At 60.0% G+C, this 7,414-nt stretch overlaps 1 protein-coding gene across 1 annotated transcript in view; it reads left to right on the top strand.

Moving 5' to 3' along the window:
- ANO1 (anoctamin 1) overlaps positions 1–7,414 on the top strand; it is a 69,574-nt gene that overhangs the window by 892 nt on the left and 61,268 nt on the right.

Here is a 7,414-nt window from a genome sequence, read left to right as displayed (position 1 = left end):
TAACCTATTCTTAAGGACGGCGGAAGACAATGCTGTTTGCTGGGTAGAGATCGCTCCTAGATAGCTTTGGGGAGCGCCAAGCCAGCCCCCTCGATGGTCACGTCTGCTCCCGAGCAAGGGCTGACCTCCTAGCAATGACCTTTGGGGACAAGGCATTTCCTGCTCTGGTCAGTTCCTTCCCTGGCCAGAGGGACGGGGGACAGCTCTCCTGGGAGTCTCCTCAGTGGCCGATCTTGGCCCTTCTCAGGGCCTCAGTTTCTCCATCTGACGAATGAGGAAGTGGGTCTGACTGATCCCTGGGGACCTGGTGCTCTGAAATCCCCCAACTGCAGCCCGCGCCCCACAAAGCCTGAGAGCCTCTGGGAGGGAAGGGCTTGGGGGAGGAGCAAAGAGTCCCCTCACCCGGCAGGCAGGGCCGCCCTGGTGGTGGAAGGTGCAGCAGAAGGTGCAGCAGCGTGGAGGGGAGGGCCAGCAGCCTTGGTTTGCCGGTGCTCCCCCCGACCCATTAACCACTCCGCCGGTGCTCCCCCCGACCCATTAACCGCTCCGTGCATGGGGGTCCTGCCTTCCGTGAACACTGGGGGACAGGCCCCTAGCCCGCAGAGCTGTCACCGTGTGGGTTAACGAGAACCAGTAAGTCTCCACAGCATACTGACAGCAGGACACGTGGTGAGCTGGCCACGGGGAAGCCGGCAGCCACCGCGAGTGTTTAATGTAAAAGTTGGTGTCGATTCGTTCTTTAATTGATGAGAACTGCCAAGTCCTTAAAAAAAATGAATGCTTCGTGTCCGGTGATAGCTTTGGGGGTCGATCACGGAGTCCGGGGTGTGCGGTCTGTTCCGTGACGAGTCCATAGGACTTCCCTCGAAAGCAGAAAAAACGCACAGCAGGGCCTCTTCGTCCCCTGACCTGGTGGTTGTGGGACCGTGTGTTCAACACGGAGCATCCCTCTGGGTCTCGTTCACCGTTGGGGGCTGGGCCGTCTGCCTGGCAGGGTGGTGACTTCTGCTGCAGGCACGTTGGCATTTCGAGGGCGCGTGAGGGGCCTCAGGACACGTGAATGATCTGGAAGCAGACATTTGGTCCTGACAAGGTTGCAGAGAGCGTCTGTCCCCGACTTTGGGCCGCAGCGGCGGGCAGGGGTGGGTGGCACTTCTGAGTTTTGCGACTCACTTTGTCTCAGACCTGAGCTGGGGTCACTCGGAGGAGAGCAGGCGGTTCTTGCCGACTTTTCGCATTGTTCGTGGGAACAGAGCTGCTACTAAGCAGACCTGACCCCAATGTGTCATTTTGTAAATGGAGGTTGACGCGGGCTCCACAGGAGGTGCCCCTGCGGGAGCTGGGGTGTACGGAGCCGTGATCCGGGGCTCGGTGTGATGTGTGCCTTGTCTGTTGACCAAGGGATTTGCTATCCGTTACTGTCATTCTGTTCTAAACACAACAATTGAAATCTCAAGCCTGCAAGGGCCCCCGAGGCCTGGTGACTCACACCGACTCGGGCCGTGTCCCGGACCCTCTCTCTACCTGTCCTTTGCGAGACGTGTTGAGCTGCTTAAGGCCTCGGTTCCCCTGTGTGTCAGATGGAAGTAACAGGAGTGTTCACGGCGCCAGGTTGTCGTGAGTCGAGTGCAGGGTGCTTAACTCGGGGTGTGGCCTGCAGCCCGTTCTCACGGGTGGCGTCGACGTTCTATCCGACGTGAGGGTTCGTGTAGGAGCAGGAAGAGACGAGAAGGCAGGTCTCTGGGAAAGCTTCACGTCCTCCATCCCGACCTTGAGATAGCAAGCACACTTAAAGTCATGGGTTATTGTCGCCAAAAAAGATCTCCTTTTCCAATAGGTGACCCCAAAACGTCATTGATAGTTTGGCTCTGTCGCTATAAGAGGCTTTTCAGCCATCGATCGGGCCATTTTTTAAGCAAAATGTTAGGGTGGTGTCGTCAAGACGGTTCAAGTTTTTCGGGCGGCTGAAGTGGCATGTGTGCCATCTTCTGGGGGAGTCCCCACTACAGACTCTGTTTTACGGGGAGCCCTGTAATTTTGGACCTCTCACCTGCGGTAGCCAGGACCAAGGTGGTTAGCGGAAGCTTTTCCTCTGCTTTGGCCTGGTGCCCTTACTGGTCTCCCCGAGTCAGGCAGGACCAGAATCTACGCAGAGGCCTCCTGGGACACGCAGCATCAGGGGGGGTGTGCGAGCCCTGCCAGCGAGGTTGGGGGACACCTGGAGTCGTATTTATTTCAGGGGCAGAGACACCGTATAGTGAATCAGTCCCAGGCATACACTCCGATTACAAAGAGCCAAAGGCTTTGAAATAAGATAGCCTCTGACAGAGCCCAGTTGCACAATCTTACCCAATTCGATACAGAATTTGGGGCTTATGTGTACTTTCCTGGGGGGAACATCCATGCAACCCATCAGAGACCCAAACACTCAGTGGACCCAGACAAGGAGGCTCGTTGCTTTAAAGCAGGTCTGCTCGACCTCGGCGCTGTTAGCGTTGATATTTCTTGGCATCTCTGGCCTCTCCTCTCTCTGGCCGGTAGCACCCCAGGTCATGCAACCCAAAATGTCCCCTGGGGGCCCACATTGAGGAGCCCTGCTTTAAAGGCTGGACAGGGGGACAAATAAACAAGGCCTCCTGGCAGCCCCCTCCTGAACTGTCTGCCGGTCCAGCCTTCTGCGGGCGTGACCAGGCAGCTGTGCAGAGGTCACCAGTGGCACAGACGTGACCTGCCATCGCTCCCAGAGGGGCCGGTGAGTGTGTTGTGCTGAGCTGCTCCTGGCCAGCACGGGCTGTGAGCCCCACACAGATGGGGGCCCTCTGCGCCTTCCCCTCGAGTCAGGAGGTTTGTTGTGGTTAAAACATCCGTGATGACATGTGGAAGGCCGGCCCGGCTGCGGGCACAGTGGGGGCCGGTTCTCAGACACACACGGTGGTTTGTCTCTTGGGGCGGCCTTAACAAGTGACCACAGACTGGGCTGCTTAAACATCACCAATTCATTTTCTCCCAGTTCTGGAGGCCAGGAGGCTGTGACCAGAGTGTTGCAGGGCCCTGTCCCCATCCCGAAGCCTCCAGGAGAGGGTCCTTCCTGCCTCTTCCAGGTTCTGGGGCCCCAGGGGTCCCTCGACCGTGGCTGTGACACTCCAGTGTCTGCCTCTGTCTTCACACGGCCTTCCGTGTGTGTCCCCTCTTCTTATGAAGTCACTAGTCATTGGATATAGGGCCCGCCCCAACCTAGGATGACTTTATCTTACCTTAGTGACAGCTGCAAAGACCCTCCTTCCAATAAGGTCCCATTCAGTCACAGATACGGGCAGTTAGGACACCGACATCTCTTTTGGGGAGACCCCACTCACCCCCCTACAACAGCCGTGCCCTGGAGTGGCGATCTCAGGAGTCGGGTGGCTCACGCGGAGCCCTTAGAGGTACCAAGAGTGGGTGGAGGAGGTGTGGTTCTCTGTTGGGACGTGGAGCAAGGCAGGTGGTCTGGGGGGCGGGGGTCCAGCCTTGGCCTCAGCACCCGGATGTGCACAGGATACCCCTGGGTCCTGTCCCCGACTCGGTGGGCCCAGGACGGTCTCTAACCTGCTCCCGGCGCGTGGGAGGCACGCAGGCTTTCTTCCCCACACGCCAGCAGAAGCACCGTCAGAGCAGAGCCCCCAACGTCCAAGCCCCCAAACCACTGTTTAACACCCCAGAGGTGGCTCTGGACACAGCCCCCAGCACTGGCCGCACTGGGCCGAGAGCCTGCGAACGGGTGAGGGTGGGTGCTGGCAGCTGGACCCTGAGGGACTCCCGTCCTTTTGTAACCCCCCACATGTAGGACAGATGCGGGGTGAGCCTGGCCGACAGGCTGCGACCACGGGCCCCCCATCCTCCTCCTCTGCACTGCCCTCACCCGGGCACTGTGCGCTCAGGAACCCACTTTGAAAACTGCCTCCCCGGACACCTGGAAGAGAGGGGCCCACCCAAGCTGTCGAAACAGCCTTTGGCACCTCGGTCCAGGGGGCGGCCCTGGGAGGTTTCCCATGTGAGAGGCCTAAGAGGGGTTCCCCTGGGAGGCCCCTAAGACAGCACGTGTGAGAGGCAATGATGGGAAGAGATGGGCGTGGAGCAGGAGGCCCAGGTGGTCCTCCCTGGGGAAAGCCCCCCACTCCGACCGCGTCCAGGGTTCCCATTAAATGGACACTGCAGTCTGTGGCCAACTGAAACCCATCAGCATTTTTCAAGTCCAGCCTCAAAGTCGGCTGGACGTTATTTATGTCCGTGGGTCATTGCCGAGAAGGCCACACACTAAAATCCCGGCTGTGTGTCCTGGGGGTGGCCGTGGCCCACACTGCCCTGGGGTTGAACTCGACCTCAGCTTTGGCGGCCTCGTGAGGGCCAAGGACACTAGGACCCCATAAAGTCTGTTCGCTTTCATGCTGCGGTTCCGGGTTCAGCCGAGCGCCCGGCCGCCCCCCTCAGCCGCCTGCCCGTGGAGCTGGCGGGGCCCTCGGCGGCATCTGCTTCTCATCACCCCTGTTGTGGACGTTGCTTTTGTGAAACAGGTGGGGAGCCGACGGCGGGAGAATGGGTGCCGCTTGCAGATCAAGCTTCGGGGTACGGGGTGCGCCGCAGGCTGGTGAGATGTGGGCTCGAGCTCCCCGTGCGGGGTCGGACCCCCTCGGCCACTTCCTGGCCACTTCCCCGTCTGTACAATGGAGGTGGTGGGACATCGTTCCCCAGGGAGAGGCGGCCGAGGGCCGGGAGGGGTCACGCCCTCGCCCACAGCCCTCGGCCCAGGCCGCCCCTCGCCGCTCCGTCCTTCCTGCCAGGCGGGATCAGAAGGCAGATCTGGGAAAGGAAGGGTCTCCGCGCTGTGGAGACACCGCCAGGTGACGGGGCAGGAGGGGGAGGGGCAGGACTGCTGGACTCATGGTCACAGGGAAGGGACTCGGTTCCCGCAGTGTCCAGCTGAGGCCTTGAGGGCGTGGGCAGGTGTCCCAGGCGGTTCTCAGCTACCTGTGGCCATGAGCTTGGCCCTTAGCACTGGCGGAAAAGGGGCGGCCCTGCCTCACCGCCCTGGGTTTTGGGGGTGGGGAAGGGGGGTCTTGGACATGGAGGAACATGAGATCTAATCCCGATATCTCTGTATGTAAGAACAAATTACCAACAGACGACAGACGTTCTCAGGGGACCCGTCAGTCCACCCCACCCCACCCGTGCGGACGCCCTAACCCCGCCATGAGTAGCTTGTGCGGGAATCAGATTCCTTTACAGAGAGGAGGAGCGAGACCGAGCCCGCAGGGCCTGAAGCGGGCAGGGCGGCACCCGAACCCTGAGGTCTCTAGCTCCCCCCAGCTCCGCCCCCAGGCTGAGCACCTGCCCAGTAGGTTTCGCACGTGATGGGATGTTCAGGGCTTCCAGTCTAGTCCTACGGCCGTCATTTCTCCATTCATAATTCCACCATTACGCATTCATTTCTTTGGCACGAAAAGCTTTACGTCTCTTAAGTCTTCAACTGAGGCTTCTACACGCCCGCCTGACTTCCTCTGGGCCTGTCTCGGTTTGAGGAAACACTTCTTTGAAAGTGAATTCTGGACATTCTTTTTCAAGCCAAGTCTTTAAAGTCCCCCCGAAGACGGTCGTCGCACGGCTCCGCGTGGGTCCCGAGTGGTCGGGGTGAAGTCCGTGTCCCTCTGGCTGCAGCTCTTGTCCTCGTGTGTCTTGGGCCCTGGTGCGCCAGAGCTGGCTCTCTCGGGCTCTTCGGGAATCTGCCAGCCGGCCGCTCACCCTTCGGCCACTTGCAGTGGCATTTACACCGAGGCGATGGGCAGATGCCACATCCGCAGACCAGGCGGGTGGTTGTTTTCTCGCTGGAGAGCGAGGTTACCGGCCCGCCCCCTGCTCTACCCCACGCGTGCGCCATCTCTGCTGAGTATTTTCAAATGTGTGTTGAGTGTTTAATTCTCGTTATGACACGTTTTTATTTCTGGAAGTTCTGTCAGGTTCTTTTCCGAGTTGGCTGTGTCGTGTCTTAAAGGTTTCGTCCTTGGCAGACCTCTCTGTCCTCAGGTCTGTTTCTGTAAACGAGGTTAGCATGGCCGAGTTATCATCTGTCTCATTCCCTCGAAAGCCCAAGGCTGAGGCTCACTCCCGGGCTTCTCCCCCCGCCGTCTCCGTCCTGGGGGACCTGGTTTGCCTGTCCTCAGGTCACTGCCCTCACATAACCCATGGGGGGTCCCCAAGGCCTGGGAGGAAGGTGCCCTTGGCCTTGAGGCCATCACACATCTAAGGGCATTGTAGATGGAACTACCTTGAACCAAGGTCAAAGGCTGAAGTCCCCAGGCCCACTGTGGCCGTGGCCTTTGGGGCCAGGACTTGCTGGATGGTTGTCATCAGCTCTTCTTCCTTCTGCTCTGGTCCTACCAGGACCACTGCCCCTGCTGTTCCCAAGGTCACCTGTAAATGTCGTCCCCAGGGAAGCCGGCTCCATGGGGGTGGGTCTGGGGCTGAAACTTGGGTGGGTCTGGGGCTGAAACTTCCGTTTCCCCCACCCACCCACAGCCCAAGTGGATGCATCAGAAGATGCCCCTGGGCTGCGGCTCCGGGCCTGGCTGTGCCCTGCCATCGTCTCATGACGTTTACGTTTTTACCTTTTTATTTTGTTTTATCCGGCGTTTTTATCGTTTTCCTCGGGAGGGTGGACCTGAGGAATCTCCCCGCCCGGCACAGAGCACCCCGCGAATGCATATTTTCTGCTGATTTACTTGTCATCATCCCTTCGACCAGACGGGCCTCGGGGTGCTGGCTCTGTGCCGAGGGCTGGGTGCAGATGCCCGCGGCTGGTCCCCGCGTGTTCTCGGCCCCCCACAGAGACCGCCTCCGCCGGGTCCCCGGTTCACTTGAGCTGAGACACGAGGGCGCTCGGGCGCTGCAGAAGGCGTGGCGATGGCACCAGCGCACAGTGTGACCGCGCCCGAGCGATCGGAAGCCGCTCCTCCCGGGCAGTGTGCACGCGACCAGCTGTACCCACGACGTGGGGAGCCCAGTTAGTGGGCGGCCTCTCCATGCAGACCACACTCCCGTGCCCAGGAGTGTCTCCTGTCCCCTCCAGGCAGCCATCTGGGTGGAGGGTGGCCGTGAGCCAGCCCCATGGCTGAAGTGCAGGTCTCCCCTGGGCCCTGGGCCTCGTGTGTGAAAATGGGCACAGAAGGCCAGGGAGAGGACCGTGTGAGCGACCAAATGCCAGGGCCGCCCTCGGCCGGCACACAGTAGGTGTTTGGCAGGGACTGTTCCCCCTCTCCCTTCATGGCTCATTCAGCAAATAGCATCTGCTCCATGCCAGGCTCTGTCCTAGGGACACAGCGGTCAACTAAACAGACAAACCAGCCCCCAAACCAGCACTCCAGGTCACAGCCACACGGGGAGC

This window comes from Pteropus alecto, unplaced genomic scaffold (genome assembly GCF_000325575.1).
Source record: "Pteropus alecto unplaced genomic scaffold, ASM32557v1 scaffold43, whole genome shotgun sequence".
Taxonomy (NCBI): Eukaryota; Metazoa; Chordata; class Mammalia; order Chiroptera; family Pteropodidae; genus Pteropus; species Pteropus alecto.
The sequence above is the reverse complement of the archived record's forward strand: the minus strand, read 5'-3'. Positions and strand labels throughout refer to the sequence as shown.